This window comes from Rhinolophus sinicus, linkage group LG06, assembly GCF_036562045.2.
Source record: "Rhinolophus sinicus isolate RSC01 linkage group LG06, ASM3656204v1, whole genome shotgun sequence".
Lineage (NCBI taxonomy): Eukaryota > Metazoa > Chordata > Mammalia > Chiroptera > Rhinolophidae > Rhinolophus > Rhinolophus sinicus.
The window spans coordinates 53162331-53180078 of record NC_133756.1 but is presented as its reverse complement, the minus strand read 5'-3'; the positions used below and the strand labels follow the sequence as shown (position 1 = coordinate 53180078).

The 17748-nt window shown below is 36.6% G+C and overlaps 1 protein-coding gene and 1 long non-coding RNA gene across 16 annotated transcripts in view; both read left to right on the top strand.

The window, feature by feature from the left end:
- ZNF644 (zinc finger protein 644) overlaps positions 1-17748 on the top strand; it is a 103538-nt gene that overhangs the window by 52724 nt on the left and 33066 nt on the right. The gene's annotated exons all lie outside the window — the stretch shown is intronic.
- LOC141572130 (uncharacterized) lies at positions 8547-10085 on the top strand. The gene is made up of 2 exons (XR_012497299.1): positions 8547-8773; positions 8874-10085. It is a non-coding gene; the product is annotated as an uncharacterized LOC141572130 (long non-coding RNA).

Genomic DNA, 17748 nt, shown 5'->3' with positions numbered 1-17748 from the left:
TCTTATCTTCCAAATAACTGATTTGATCTTCTGCTTCTTCTAATCTACTGTTAATTCCAAGGTATTCTTCATTTATGTCATTGTATTCTTAATTTCTGGCTGGTTCCTTTTTATTTTTCTATCTCCATTTTTATGTTTCCTATCTCTTTGTTTAATTTCTCCCTGAGACCATCAAGCATCCTTATAACCAGTGTTTTGAACTCTGCATCTGGTAGATTGCTTGTCTCCATTTTGTTTAGTCATTTTCTGGAGCTTTGTTCTGTCTTATTTGGGACATGTTCCTTCATCTCCCCATTTTGGCTGCTTCTCTGTTTATTTCTATGTATTAGGTAGGGCTGCTATGTCTTAGTAGAGAGTCCTTATGTAGTAGGTGTCCTGTGGGGCCCAGTGGCTTTAGTGCTTTCCAACTGCTCCTTGGGTTTGTTGTCCTTGGAGGTAGATGGGTGATGCTCCAGCTCATTTCAAAGCTGGCCACTGGGTGCACCAGCCCTATGGCCACCTGAGAGAGGACCTGCTGCAGGTCAAGTCAGCCGCAGCCTGTGCCCCACCCAGAGTCACCTAGCAGGAGCCACAAAGCAATCTGCAAATGTCTGCTGTGCTGTGTATGGAAGTGACTCAAGAGGGTAAGCTGCGAACCAAGGCCAGCTGCGCTAGTTCTGGGGTTAGGACTGCTCAGCCATAGCTACAGGAGACGGTCAAGCCAAATGCTGCTTTTCTGGGTTGCTTGAACCTTTGAGAGATCCTAGGGAAATCTGCAGCATGAGCCAATGCAGGTGATTTGTACAAAAAAGCCACTGGAAGTGGCTTGGGTGTTCACGAAAGTTGGGTGGGACAGAGTCTTAGATTCACCAGGGTGTGGTGAACTATTACCATTATCTAGCTTGCTGTATCCCAGATACGGCAGTGCCTGTGTTTTTACACTAGGAAGGGGGAGGACTCAACAAAAAACAATGGCCTCCACCGGTTCCTAAATCTGTGAGAGAGCTGCCCCTCCAGCCCCCGTCCTGACGCCAGTCAACTTAGTTCCCCACTATATGTCCCTGCCACCTCTCCAGCTGCTGCCCCAGCGCTGGAGCTCAGAGCAAGTGATTCTATGGGTAAGTCTGGTGCGATCTCTTTAAGAGACTCCAGCTGCTCTCCGTCTCAGCCACAATCCCTGCTGGTTTTCACAATTAGAAATTATGGGGACTTCTGTCCCTGGCACTGGAACCGTGGGCTGGGGAGTCTGGTGTGGGGTTGGGACCTCTCTCTTCTCCTGGGTGGCGGACCTCCACAGCTGAAATATCCCTCCCAATTTGTAATGGTCACATGCAGGTGTGGGACCAGCCCGTTCCGCGTCCCTTGAGACCTTCTACCAGTCTCAAGGTGGTGTTTTCTGCATGTTCTTAGTTGTAGGGCTTTCGTTCAGCAAGATTTCAGGTGATTCTCAATAGTGGTTGTTTTGTAGTTTAGTTATAATTTTGATGTGGTGTGAGAGAATGTAAGCGCAGTGTTTTACCTGAGGTGCCATCTTGACTGGGTGTCATTTTCTTTCTTTTGATTGATGTATTTAGACCATATACATTGAAGATAATTTTTTATATGTTTCCTCCGATTGTCATTCCTCGGTTTCTCTTTGCTTCCCTTCTTGTGGGTTACTTGAACATTTTTTAAGGATTACATCATTTATTGATAGTGAATCTCGGACTCTATCTCTGTAATTTTCATAGTGGTTTGTTCTTCTGCCTTTAAAATATACACATGTAGCTTATTAAGAGTTTACTGGTGTCAGCGTTTTACCACCTGCAGTGAAGTCTAGAAACCTCACTTCCATTTGCCTTCCCTTTACCTTCCTCACTTTTAAATATCAGTGTCTTGATTATCAGATCGTAACTTTGTTTCCATCATGAAAGATAATTTATAATAAAAAGCATAGTCTGTTCTTGTTATATATACTTCTGTTCTTTTTATTTATTATTTCTTTCCATATGTTCCAAGATGTTTTTCTTTTATCATTTCTTTTGTGGCTGATCTTTTGCCGGTCTTTAAGGGTAGGTCTGCTAATGACAATATTTTTTTCAGTTTAGTTTTCTTGTTTGTTTGTCTGACAGTGTTTTCATTTCCCCTTCACTCTTACAGAATTGTTTCACTGGATATAGAATTGACGGTTGATAGTTCTTCTGTTGCAGCCCTTAAAAAATACTGTAACTTCTTTCTGATTTCAGATGGGAAATCTGTTATTCACATTGGTTTCCTCTGTAGGTGATATGTTATTGGTTAATTTTTAGATGTTTTCTTTGTTTTTAGCTTTCAAATGTTTTAATTATATGTTTCTTGGCAAGTATTTGTTTAGGTTTTTCTTGTGTAGGGTTTATTCAGTTTCTTAGATTTCTCATGTGTCTTTCACCAGATTTGGGGGGTTTTCAGCCATAATTTTTTCATATATTCTGTTAGCCTCACTTTTCTTTCTCTTTTCCTTCTGAGACTCCAATGATATGAATATTGAATTTTTCGTTACTTTTCTCACAGCTCCCTAAGGCCCTGTTCTTTAGTTTCTCTTTGTTATTTACATTGAGTGTATCCTATTGTTCTGTCTTTAAGTACACCGATTCTGACATCATCTTCGTTCTACTATTGAGCTTATCCAACAAGTTTTTGAAAATGTGTTGCGTTTGTATAATTTCTATTTGCTTTTTTATAGGTTCTGTGTATTTGCTTAAGAAGTTGTAGCTTATTGAATCTTTTTTTTATAATGATTGCTTAAAACATTTGTCAGAGTATATTCTAACATTTGATTTTTATCCTTGGTGTCAGTTGATTTTCTTTCTCGTTAAAGTTGTGATTTTTCTGATTCTTTGTACGACAGGTGATTTTTCTGTTATGTACATTTTAGCTATTTTCAGAGATTCTGGACCTTTAAAAATTTAACAAGCATATACCTGTTCAGATATAGCATGCAGGTCTTGGTCTACTTTTGTGGGCTATATGGTTTCAGTGACAGTCTGATTATCTAAGTATTGTTTTTATTTATGAGTACTTGATTTATTTCATACCTCGGCGGCTCCCACTCGTCCCTGTGGGTGGGGCTGCAGAGAGTGGAAGATGCTTTCCCAGACCAGGCCACCTGCTGCCTTTAGGTGAGGAGAGGTAGTCTCTGGTGATATAAAGAATGCTTTCTGGATTTGGTGCTTTTTGTGGGATCCCCTTGTGAATGCTCCCCATCTTCTGGGTAGGGGAAGGCAATCTCTCACCTGACAATGAAGGACAGTGCTTTTATTATCAGCAGAACTTCCAGTTGATACCCCTTGCTGCTTCTGCTAAGTTTATCTGGTTGGGACTACTGATTGGTCCAGAGAAGAAATGAGCCTCCCTGAGCTACCCTCTGGTGCTTTATTGGGAAACAGTGGACCCGGGTCACCTTCGTCTGTTGGGTGCAGGATCATAAGATGTCCTTCTAGTATCCTCCATTCCCAAGGTCCCTAGCAACATTCATCTTCCTCTTACCACCTTTGGTTTATCTCTTGTGTTCCTGATTTTATAGTTGTACTGAGTGTGTGTGTGGGGAGGAGGTGGGTGGGGGGAAGTGGAAGGGATTATTTTGTAAAAATCATTAGGTTTAAATTCTTTAAATTACTTGCCTTTTTAAAAAATAAATAGTAGTGGGATGGCCGGTTAGCTCAGTTGGTTAGAATGTGATGCTGATAACACCAACGTTGCTGGTTCGATCCCCGCATGGGCCACTGTGAGCTGCGCCCTCCTTAAAAAAACAAAACAAACAAAACATATGTAATTAGTTGGTATATCAGAATATAGCAACTGTTATAGAGTGGTAGTCCTCAAATGTTCTAAATGACAAAAGTAACCTTTGAATAATTTGCCTGTAATTTTGTGGTAATGCTTTGGAAAGATCTAAGAAATTTTACAATTATATAATTTTTAATTTATATACACCAATTATAAAGAAATTGAACCTTAATTTATATTTACCTGTCTTTTTTTTTTTTTAATTTTTATTGGGGAACAGTGTGTTTCTCCAGGGCCCATCAGCTCTAAGTCATTGTCCTTCAATCTGGTTGTGGAGGGCGCAGCTCAGGTCCAAGTCCAGTCGCCATTTTCAATCTTTAGGTGCAGGGGGTTCAGCCCACCATCCCATGTGGGAATTGAACCAGCAACCTTGTTGTTAAGAGCTCACACTGTAACCAACTGAGCCATCTGACCACCCTACCAGCAGCTCAGCGGCAGCTAGTTGTCTTCAATCTAGTTGTGGAGAGCGGGCACAGCACACTGGCCCATGTGGGAATCTAATCGGCAGCCCTACTGTTCAGAGCTTGCTCTCTAACCAGCTGAGCCATCTGGCTGCCCCTATATTTACCTGTGTTGACCACTCCTTCCAATCTCAGAATATGCCTAAGTAGTTCTAAATGAAGTATCAGGAAATGGGAGAAAGAACAAAATGCCTGAAAGAGAATTCTACTCTACTTAATTCTTATGCCAAAATGACTATAAAACAGTTGTTTTTGTAGTGACTCTTCTCACCCATTCATACCTGCCACAGGTAAACAGGTGCATTAAATCTGCAGGTTAGAGAAATATTTCTGATTTCTGCCATTAGCTGTCTTTGAAGATATTTACCTTAGTAGTATCTTTGCAGTTCACTATTATTTATACCTACAGTGATAATGTGGGCAAGGATTTTTTAAAGATTTGTTTCTAGGTACCTATGTGGTCTGGAGGGATGTTTGGCCACTGAACTATTGGAATTTCTAGAACATTACCAGTTGCTTAAGGAATGTGAAACAAAATATTTGAAAAATTGGAACGTTTTATGGAGTCTTAAATTATGTAGGCTTGATCTATTATTAACTCAATATTTAGTCCCTCCTCACCCAGAGGATGAGGAAGGTGGGGCTGGAAAGTTTCAAGCTTCTAATTATGGCTTGGTCTTTTTGGTGACCAGCCCCCACCCAGGAACCCACCAAGAGTCACTTCATTAGAACAAAAGATACTCTTATCAGTAAGGAAATTCCAAGGGATTTAGGATCTTTCTGTAAGATTTTCCTATCACTCAGGAAATTAGAAGAGTTTTAGGTACTTTTTGTTAGAAACCAGGGGCACAGACCAAATACATATTTATTATGTGTCACAGAGTTCTTTGTGTATTTAGGTATATGATTTACTAATATATTCCCCCATTCCACAAGTTCCTTTGGTTCACAGAAGGTTTTAAGTTCGACTTAGTCCCATTATTCATTTTTACTTTTGTTGCCTATGCTTTTGGTGTCACATCCAAGAAATAATTGCTACATCAAATGTCATGAAGCTTTTTCCCTATGTTTTATTCTAAGAGTTGTATAGTTTTAGCTCTCATGTTTAGGTCTTTGATCCATTTTGAGTTAATTTGTGTGTATGGTGTGTCTTAGTCTATTTGGACTTGTATAACAAAATGCCACAGACTGGATAGGTTATAAACAACAAAAATTTATTTCTCACAGTTCTGTAGGCTGGAAATCCAAGATCAAGGTGCCCGCATGGTCAAATGTGAGGGCCCAATTCCAGGTTGGAGACTTCCTCTTGTGTCTTTACATGGCAGAAGGGGCAGGGAGTTCTCTAGAGCTTCTTTTATCAGGGCATTAATCTCTTTCCTCATGACCTAATCACCTCCCAAAGGCTCCACCTTCTAATACTATCAGATTGAGTGTTAGGATTTCTACATATGAATTTGGAGGGAGCACAAACATTGAGATCATAGCATGATGTAAGGTAAGAATCAAACTTCATTATTTTGCATGTGTTTATCCAGCTTTTTCCCAGCACCATTTGTCGAAAAGACTGTCTATTCCCGTCATATGATCTTGGCATCCTTGTCAAAAATCATTTGACCTTATAGGTGAGGGTGTATTTCTAGGTTCTCTATTGTGTTCCGAGTATGTCTTTATGCCAGTACCACACTTTTTTTTTTTTTAACTTTTATTTATTTAAGTGTGTTTTTCTAGGACCCATCAGCTCCAAGTCAAGTAGTTGTTTCAATCTCGTTGTGGAGGGCACAGCTCAGAGTGGCCCACGTGGGGATCGAATCAGCAATCCTGGTGTTATGAGCACTGTGCTCTAACCAACTGAGCCATCCGGCTGCCCCCAATACCATACTGTTTTGACTACTGTAGTTTTGTAGTAAGTTTTGAAATTAGGAATTGTGAGACCTGCAACTTTGTTCTTTTCCAAGGTTGTTTTTATCTTTTTGGGGTGTCTTGAGATTCCAAATGAACTTTAAGGTTAATTTTTCTCTGTCCATAAAAAAAATGCCACTGGGATTTTGATATGGATTGCATTAAGTTTGCTTTGGGTGGGACATTTTAACATTATTACGTCTCTCAGTCCATGAACACTAACTGTCTTTTTATTTATTTTGTCATCTTTAATTTCTTTTGGCAGTGTTTGTAGTTTCCACTGTACAAGTCTTTAGCATCCTTGGTTAAGTTTACTCCTAAATATTGTATTCTTTTTGATGATGTTGTAAATGGAATTGTTTTCTTAATTTTTTTTCTCAGCTTGGTCATTGTTAGTATATAGAAATGCAGCTGACTTTTGCATGTTGATTTTTTCTATCATTATTGTTTTTGTTTTTTCCAGTTTTATTGACATATAATTTACATGTATTGCTGTATGAATTTAGGGTGTACAGCATAATGGTTTGGCTTACATATATTGTGAAATGATTATTGCAATAAGTTTAGTTAGCATTTATCTCATAGGTACAATAAAAAGAGAAAGCAAAAAAAGATACAGAGAAACAGGAAATGTTGGTAAAAATAAAAATTGGTGCTGCCACTATGGCAAACAGTATGGAGGTTCCTCAAAGTATTAAAAACAGAACTGCCATATGATTCAGCAATTCTGCTTCTGAGAATTTATCTGAAAAAAATGAAAACATTAACTCACAAAAAGATATCTGCTCCCCCATATTCATAGCAGCATTATTTACAATAATCAAGACATGGAAACAACCTAAGTATCTATCCATCAATGGATAAACAGATAAAGAAATTTTGTATGTGGGGTGTGTGTGTTAGATTCTACATGTAAGTGAGATCATACAGTATTTTTCTTTCTCTGCCTGACTTATTTCACTTAGTATAATTCCCTCAAGGCCCATCCGTGTTGTTGCAAATGGCAGGATTGCCTATTTTTTATAGCTGAATAATATTCAGTCATCTATCTCTCTTTCCTCTCTTTTTCTCTCCCTTCTCTCCCTTCCCACCCTCCCTCCTTCACACACACACACACACACACACACACACACACACACACTCACAGACAAAGAGATCAGATTTGTAGTTACAAGAGGTAGGGGAAAGGGGATTGGTCGAGAAGTACAAACTTCCAGTTATAAGATAAATAAGTACTAGGGGTATAAGGTACAACATGATGACTGTAGTTAACAATGCTGTATGATTTATATGAATGTTGTTAACAGAGGTCCCTAGGAGATTCTTTTAGTGTGTGTGTGTGTGTGTGTGTGTGTGTGTGTGTGTGTGTGGTCTTTTACATATAATATATATGTATATAATATTTTAATATTATTTAAAGTTAATAGTGCCAGAATCACATTTCCAAATTCTTCAGAGGGAGACTGAGCATCTGAATTTTTTAATAGGTCTCCAAGTGCAGACCTGTTTGAAAAACCTGTTCAAGATGATTCTGACTACATATTAGAGTTGTCTATGAGTACTTAAAAAATACTGTGGACCTTAGCAAAATTGAATCAGAAATGCCAAGGAAGAAGTTCTGCAACCTGTGTTTTTGAAAAGACAAGTTTTTTCTGAAGCACAGCTAGGTTTTTTCTGAAGCACAACTAGGTTTTTTTGTGGACCACTAGTCCACAATTTTCTTGGCCATAGAAAAGGACAGTTAGCAAAGTATTTTAATTATGGTCATTTGCAAAGGCCTCAAATATAAGGTTTTTTAAAATATTATGGGCTGAAAGGAGATACGTATGTGTTTTCTGTATCTGGCATATAGTAGCTAACTAAGTTGTTTTCTTCTTACCATTGAGGAAATTGATGTGTGTACCAATCCATCTTATTGCTGCATAAGGTTGCAGTACTATGGGTAGGCAGGACCAGCTTTTTTCTCAGGCAAACCTATTCATATGCCGAAACAGATATTCTTTAGGCCCCACCTGTTAGCAGAAAGCATGGTAGAGATGATCTTTGTATATTGAATAAAGCAAAAATTACTAGTTATTCATGTATAACACAATAATATGGAACCTTCATGTGTAATAGGTCTGACAATTAAGTTCACGAACTCATCCTAGAAAAAGTGCTACATACCTCATTGCTGAATATCGCTATGGTTACCTTCAAAGTACTCCCCTTGGGAAGCTATGCACCAACGCCAGCATATAGTCCACCCTTCAAAGCAATTTTGGAACTCTTTTTCTGGAATGTCCATCAGAGCTGTTGTCATATTACCTTCGATGTCCTGAATGTCATCAAAATGTCTTCCTTTCAATATTTCCTTTATCTTCAGATAAAGAAAGAAGTCATTGGGGGCCAGATCAGGTGAGTAGGGAGGGTGTTCCAATACAGTTGTTTGTTTACTGGCTCAAAACTCCCTCACAGACAGTGCTGTGTAAGTTGCTGCACTGTTGTGATGCAAGAGCCATGAATTGTTGGCGAAAAGTTCAGGTTGTTTTTGTCTTTCATGCAGTTTTCAGCACTTCCAAATAGTAAACTTGCTTAACTGTCCAATTGGTACAAATTCACGATGAATAATCCTTCTGATATCAAAAAAGGTTAGCAACATCGTTTTGACTCTTGATTTGGACTGACGGAACTTTTTTGGTCGTGAAGAATTGGCTGACTTCCATTGTGCACTTTGACACTTTGTTTCAGGGTCGTATTGGTACACCCATGTTTCATCACCAGTGATAACACGGCCCAAGACATCGTCTTGCCTCTCCAAAAGGTCTTGGCAAACTTCGACTCTCCTTTGCTTTTGTTCATCGGTGAGCTCCATCGGGACCATTTTTGTACACACCTTTCTCATGCCAAGATTTCAGTTAAGATTTTCCTGTTGCTCTGTCGATGTTTACTTGGTCTGCGATGCTTCTCAGTCAACCGATGATTTTGGCGCACAATTTGATGAATTTTTGCAATGTTTTCATCAGTTCTCCTCGTTCCTGGCTGCCCTGACCTCTCTTCATCAGTGACACCTTCTCTCCCCTCATAAAAACGTTTAATGCATTTGTACACTTCCGTTTTCTTCATGGCATTATCCCCATCAACTTGGACTAACGTCCCCGATTTCACTTCCACTCTTGCCAAGTTTAACAAGAAATTTAATGTTTGTTCGTTGCTCTAATTCAAGCTCTGACATTCTTGTGATGGCACACAAAAACACGCAACAATAATGCCACTCAGCAAGACACGACCACATGTCAACACGAACACAACTATGAGACATTGATGTACTAAGGTTATGAGACCTCACTGAGCTATTTGTACAGTGCTGCCAATGTAAATGCATGGTGGCAAGTTCGCGAACTTAATTGTTATACCTCGTATGTGCTTCAGTGTTCATTGCAGCTCTGTTTACGGTGGCCAAGACATGGAAACAACCAAAATGTGTCCTTCGGTAGATGATTGGATAAAGAAGATGTGGTATATATCTATACACAATGGAATACTATGCTGTAAGAAAAGATGAAATAGTGCCATTTGCGACAACATGGATAGATCTTGAGATTATTATGCTAAGCGAAGTAAGTCAGACAGAAAAAGTTAAGAACCGTATGATTTCACTGATATGTGGGATATGAAACAAAGGAAAAGGAACAAGACAAAGAAACAGAAACTCATGGACACAGACAATAGTTTAGTGGTTACCAGAGAGTAAGGGGGTAGAGAGTAGTAGATGAGGGTAAAGGAGGTTAAATATATGGTGATGGAAGGAGAACGACTCTGGGTGATGAACACCCACTATGATGTATAGATGATGTATTACAGAATTGTACACCTGAAACCTATGTTATTTTACTAAACATTGTCACCCCAATAAATAAAAAATAAAAAATAAAGACGTGTAACAGTATTCTAAAACCTTCAGTCTTTTACTGTGTGTGTGTGTTTCATTAATTTCTAAAGCAACTTGTCTTAAGAAAATACGGATTTAAAAACAACAAGCAACAAAAAGTAAGCACTACATTATATTCATATAGTTCCTTGCTTTCTAAGAAAAACTTAACATTAAAACTCTAAATCCATCATAGTAATACATACTTTGTCCCCAAAAGATTGACCTCTTTTGTTTTTAAACTTTTGTGCCAAGATATTTTACAGTCTTATTAACATTTATTGAAAGATTGATTTTCCATTTCAGTATTCTAGTATAACTTTTGCTGTTGCTTCAGAGTGATATTTTGGAAAAAGAATTTGCTACCACTTGGTGGCACTACTTGGCTTAAAAATGAATCAGAATGTCTGCTGTTAAGTGTGTGCTGTTCTACATACATGTTTAGATTCAGAGGGCATCTATTTGATATTAAGCGACTTTTTATTATGAATGTTTGATCCTTATTTTGTATATAAAATAATAATTGGCATAAAAGTGAGTTTTATAAAATGCCACGTGGAATATAAAAATATAAATCAAGACTTAGTTTGGTGGGGAGGGAAGCATACAGATTTTTTTAGTATATGTGCTGCCAAAGCGAGCACAACATAAAAAGTTTTTATGTAAATCTCCTTTATTTAGTTCAGGCATCATTTATATTTTGCCTTAATCCTCTTTGTGTCTAAATGTTTGAAAAACATATTTTTAATATTAGAAACAAACATCTTTAACTTTAATATTACCATTTTCTAAGATGTGTGGTTATGTTGTCTTATATAAAGCTAAGAAACAGGATTTTTTTCAGGTGATCAAGGTAATGTAACACATAGAAAAGCAAATTTAAATACATTTCATTATGTCTTCCTGTAGCATACTGAAAACTCAGCCCTTTTTAAGATACTTTATTTAATTAGACAAAGGATCCTGAACTGTAAGATGTGGAGAGTTATGTTCCCAGACATGATTTTAATAGCTAAAGTATTTTTGTAATTATTCATTTCTAGGTTGCATATACAGCATATAAAAGGAGTCTTTTAAAAAAATTGGAATTTAATACATACAAGAAAGTGCACAGAGTGTATGTATACAGCTCAGTGAATCACCACAAAGTACCACCACAGATCAAGAAGTACAATACGACCTGCAATCCAGAAACACCCTATGTTTCCTTTCCCAATCACTTTCCCTTTTTAATTTCCTGGAGTAACCACTGTCCTGGCTTCAAATGATACATATAGAGCTTTATTTTGAAAAGCTGCATTTGGACTTACATGTAAATAGAATTATATAGTAGCAGTATTTGTGTCTGCTTATTTTGCTTATCAACACTATGTTTGGGAGATTAGTGGATATTTTCACATGTAGCTATAGCTGACTCGTACATTTACTTTTGCACATTTGGATTGAATAATACTGTCATATGAAGAGTCTTGTACATGTTTCTTGGGTACATTTATGTTGAATATTACCAGGAGTAGAATAGCTGGGTCGTTCATGTATACATGTTCAAATTTGGAAGAAAACACAAGAATTGTTTTCAAAGTGATCATACCTATCCATCAACAGGGTATGAGGGTTCCTGTTGCTCCATATTCTCACCACTACTTGGTATTAATAGCCTCTTTAATTTTAGCCCTCCTGGAGTATGCCTTCCTTGATTCCAAATGAGATGGAGTACTTTTTCATAAATGTATTGGCTGTTTGGATATCCTCTTCTGAGAGGTCTTCTCTCCCCCTACCTTTTTTCTTTATTATTACTGTTGGGCTTTCTATATTACTGATTTATAGGTGTTATATATTTTATGAATGTGAGACCTGTATTTTCTATTGGAGTTTCTGCCTTTTTCCTTTTGTTTTTAGGAGTTTTTATACGTGCTAGATAGAAGCCCTTTGTTTAGTTATTTGTTGGAAAAATATATCCCACTTTGACTTCATTTTCTCTGTATTAATATTCTCTTTTGATGAAAGGAAGATCTTAATCTTAATGTAGTCCGATTTATCATTGTTTTCCTTCATAGTCAATGATTCTTATGTACTGTTGAAGAAGTCTTTCCCTGCTCCAAGATTATGAAGATATTCTCTTACGTTATCTTTTAGAACAGTGGTTGCAACTACAACAGTGGTTCGCAACTACAAGCAATTGCCTTCTTCCCTCTCCCCACACCTTTCACCACCTGGGTGGGACATCTGACAATATTTCAAGATATTTTTAGGTTTTACAACTAGGTGGGTGGAATACTCCTGGCATCCTGTGGATTGGCTAGGGATGTTGCTAAACATCCTGCAGCACACAGAATACTACAGCGCACAAACAGCTCCCTAGCCCAAAGTATCACCAGTGCCAAAGCTGAGAGATACTGTCGTAGAGGCTTTATTGTTTTGCTTTCTACCATCTTCCTGGAACTGAATATTGTGTATTATTTTGTGCATTGTTTATCATGTACTTAGATTTACCTTCTACCTTGAACTGATTCTGAATATTATGTTCAGAATATTCTAAGTATTCTTTTTTTATTATGGATACTCATTTTATGCAGCACCATTTGTTGAAAAGATTGTCTCCCCTCTGCTCTACCATGTCTCCCTTGTCATAAATCAAGTGACCTTATACTCATGAGTCTGTTTCTGGGATCTGTTCCCCCCCCATTGGTCTACTTTATCTATCCTTATGCCAAAATGATCCTGTTTTAATTTACATGACATTATAACCAGTCTTTATATTTCAGTAAAGCAAGTCTTTCCACCTTGTTCTTCTTGACTCTGCACTTTTACATAAATTTTTATAGTCACATGTTAGTTGTATGAAAACTGAATCTTTTTAAATTTGAGATAGAGTTAACATCTTCAAGATGCTAAGTCTTCCAATCCATGATGTCGTATTATCCTTTTATTTATTTAGATCAGTGAATCTCACACTGTTCTCAAGACCCATTTAAATTCTTAAAAAGAACTTGTATTTGGTTATATCAGTGTTTCTCAACCTTGGCACAATTGATATTAGGCCAGATAATTTTCTATTTGGGGGAACAAGAATATCCCATAAAATATTAATATAAATAATGTAATTTTGTGAAAAATATACTTTCCAAAAGTGAGAAGAGTAGCATTGTTTTCACATTTTTGCAAATCTCTTTAATAGCTAGCTTAATGGAAGACACCTGGATTCTCATACCTGCTTCTGCTTTAATCCTTTGGGATATCACAAGACATATTCTGGATGACTGACTCCATTATATACTTGTAAAAGAATGAGAGTAAAAAGGGCAAATACGGTCTTAGCATTATTATGAAAATATCTGTGATTTTGAGGACCCCCTAATAAAGTCTCAGGGACCCCCAGCGGTCTGCAGACCACACTTTTGGTAACTATTGCCCTAGAGATTGCAATGTGCATCCTTGACCTATGAGTCTAATTAAGATATTTTATATCTTCCAGACAATGCAAGGGACCCAAAACACTTTAATTCCATTAATTCCCCCTGACCCATTGCTCAGTGTATTTGCTATAATACTCATGTATTTTTACCTCCACATACATATTTTAATCTCCATCAGACATCATCATTTTACATCATTATTTTAAATTTACCCACATAGTTATAATTTTTATCACTTTTTATTCCTTCCTGCATCTTAAGTTCTCCATCTGTGATCATTTTGTGTTTTTCCCCCAAAGAATATCCTTTAGTGTATGCTTTGATGTAGATTTGTGCCGAGAAATTCAGTTTTTGTTGTGTAATCATGTTTTGCATTTCACTGTCACTTTTGAATGATAGTTGTTCACCAGTTAGAATTCTGGATTGGCAATTTTGTTGTTGTTGTTGTTTTGAACAAGGATGTTATCCCTTTGTGTTCTGTCTTCTATTGTTTCTGTTGAGAAATTAGTTGTTACTCTTGTCAATGACCTCCAGCCAAAAAGATGAGCAAGAACACCTATAGTTGAACAAGTTTTTTACTTGCTGCAGTGAGGAATTCTGCACACTATAGGGAACCTTTGTTCGTGATTTTAAGAGGGTATTGGAAAGAACTTATTATAAAATTTGGACTTTTGTTGGGTAATTTTAGAGAGTCTCTAAGGAAGTAGAAGTTTGCTCTAAATTGGATGTTGTCAGAACATAAGGACATTTTATGATTGCCCCCTTTCCTTTTTAATTGAGGTGAAATTCACATAACATATATAAATCATTTTAAGTGTACAGTTCATTGGTAGTTGGTATATTCACAATATTATGCAACTGCCCCCTCTTTCATTTCAGAACTGTTTCAACATCCTCATATCCACTAAGTAATCATTTCCTGTTCCCCCCTTCCACTATCACCTGGTACCCTTTACTTTCTGTCTCTATGCATTTGCCTATTGTTGGTATTTCGTATTAAAGGAATCATATAATATGTGACCTTTGTGTCTGGCTTCCTTCCCTTAGCATAATGTTTACAAGTTTCATACAAGTTGTAGCATGTACTTCGTTTCTTTTTTGGGTATTTTTAATAATAATGCTATAAGCATTCATGTACAAGTTTCTGTATGTACATGTGTTTTCATTTCTCCCGTGTGTGTGGGGTGGGGGGGGGGATGGAAAGTGAGAAACTAAAGACATGAAAGAGGACTTCCAGAACTGCTTCAGAAAGTGGCAAAATGATGGGATAAGTGTTTTCAAAGTGAGGGGGAGTATTTTGTGAGGAATTACGGCTGTGTATCTTTTACTTTAATAATTTTTAAAAAATTTAAACATTCACCATATTGTTTGATCACACCTTGTATATCTAGTAGGAGTTGAATAGGTGGGTCATACGTAATTCTGTCACCTTTTTTGGGAAACACCAGACTTTTCCACAGCGGATGTGCCATTTTGCATTCTCACTAGCAATGTTTGAGGGTCTCTATTTCTCATTTCTCATCAACACTTGCTGTTTTCCTTTTTTTTTTTTTTTTTTAATTTAAAGCTAGTTGAATGAATATGAAGTGGTATCTCATTGTGGTTTTCATTTGAATTTTTTTAATGACCAAGATGTTGAACATGTTTTCCTGGGCTTGTTGAGCATTTATATATCTTCTTTTGAGAAATGTCTGTGCAAGTCATTTGCCTATTTTTTAAGTTGGGTCGTATGTCTTTTTGTTGTTGGGTTGTTTATATATTCTACATATTAAACCCTTGTCAAATATGTTTTGATAATGTCCTTTGATGCCTGAGCTTTTTATTTTGATGAAGTCCAAATTATTTTTTTTCTTTTATTCATCATTCTTTTGCTGTTAAATCTAAGAATCATTGCTAAATCTGATGTCATACAGATCCTTCCTTAGGCCTTCATCTAAGAGCTTTACAGTTTAGCTCTTACATTGCTGATCCATTTTGATTTAATTTCTGTATATGATACGAGATAGGGGTCCAGCTTCATTCCTTTGCATGTGATTGTCCAGTTTTCCCAGCACCATTTGTTGAAAAGACTTAATTTTTGCCCATTGAATGCCCTTGGCAGGTTATTTAAAAAATCATTTGGCCACAGATGTTTGGGTTTATTTCTGGATTCTCAAATCTATTCCATTGGTCTATATGCCTACCCTTATGCTAGTACCACACTGCTTATAGTCGCTTTGTAGTAAGTTTTTAAATCAGTGCGTCCTCCTACTTTATTTCTTTTTCAATATTGTTTTTGCTCCTCACGACCCCTTGCAGTTCCATATGAATTTCAGGATCAGCTTATCTGTTTTTGCAAAAGAAAAAAAAAAAAGGCCATTAGAATTTTGATAGGGATTACATTGAATCTGTAGATCATTTAGGGAAGTGTTGCCATCTTACTACTTCATTTTTGAATATACGAACATGGTTGTCTTTCCATTTATTTAGGCATTTATTTAATTTCTTATTTCCTTCAGCATTGTTTTGTACTTTTCAGTGTATAAATCTTTTGCCTCCTTGGTTACATTTATTTCTAGGTATTTTACTTTGGATGCTTTTGTAAATGAAATTATTTTTAATTTCTTTTTTAGATCATTCATTGCTGGCATAGAGAAACACATCTGATATTTGCATATTGATCTTATACCTTCAAATTTGCTGAATTTGTTTATTGTATTAGCCCTAAGGAAAACTACAATATCCTTGATCTGTTGACTTTTGGGGGAGAAGTGTTTAAAGCCTCCCCCTGTGATTGTCAGTTTCTTCTAATACTAATAAAAGTTTATTATTTATATACTTTGTAGCCATTTTGTTTTATGCAGAAGGGTTCATGAATATTATATCTTGGTAGATCTTTTTTAATATATAATATTAATTGGTATATTTTTTTAATATATAATATCCATTTGTAGCAAATTTCGTGTTTTGTTAAATTTCATTTCATTTGATTTTTGATAGTCGTGACATCTTTATTTTTAACATTTGTCTAGTTTATCTTTTTGTCATTTTATTTTTAATCTCCGTGTTTCCTTTATAAACAACCTATGGCATCCTTAAAAACTAAACAAATCAAATATGAATGCCTTTTTCTTTATTTTTTAAATTGACTTAAAAAAAAAGTTTTTTTAAAAAAAAGTTTTTATTGGGGAATGTTGGGGAACAGTATGTTTCTCCAGGGCCCATCAGCTCCAAGTTGTCCTTCAGCCTAGTTGTGGAGGGCAAAGCTCAGCTCCAAGTCCAGTTGTCTTTTTCAAATCTTTAGTTTCAGGGGTCACAGCCCACCATCCCTTGCGGGAATTGAACCGGCAACCCCGTTGTTGAGAGCTTACATTCTAACCAACTGAGCCATCTGGCTGCTCCTCTGGAAGCTCAGTGGCAGCTCGTTGTCTTCAGTCTAGTTGTGGAGGGCGCAACTCACTGGCCCATGTGGGAATCAAACTGGCAACCCTGTTGTTCAGAGCTTGCGCTCTAACCAACTGAGCCATCCAACCGCCCAAATGCCTTTTTCTTAATGTATGAACTTTTCTGTGAATACTAATGTGTTTGGGCTTTTTCTGCTTTCTTATTTTTATTTTCTCTTTGGTATGTTCCATTGTTGTTGCTTTTTATAAATTTTTATTGGACCGGTCAAATTTTCTTTATTTTTTTAATTCTAGAGATTTGAAACTATTAGGTTGGTGCAAAAGTAATTGCGGTTCTTGCAATTTTTAACCTTTTAAACTGCAGTTACTTTGGCATCAACCTAATATATATCTTATTTAATGACTTTCATTAGTTACCCTTAAGATTTTAACACATTTTAAAAAAGATTTTCACTTAATCAGTGTCTACTATTCTAGCCTCCCATGTTGAAGTCTCTTTGGATCTTAGCGCCCATGTTATTAAGTATTATATGCTTATTCCATAGGAATCTGTTTTGAACAATTATCGACAGATTTAATTGCATGTTTTAGTGGTTTAATTGCTCATTAATTTTATTGATTTTTTGTCTCTTTTTTAATATATTATCTTCTCTCTATGCCTGAGTAGGTCCACGAGTAATTATCTCATTTGTAGGTGGTAAACTTTTGGAATCCTTGCTTGTCCAAAAATGTATATGTTTTGTGGTTATACTTGAATGCTAGTTTATCTAGTTACAGAATTATGGCTTGAAAATTATTTTCATACCTTAGAGCATGATACTAGCAAAAATGATAAGAATGTGGGGAAACAGGCACTTTTATACCTTGGATGTAGACATGCATTATTGATAGAGATT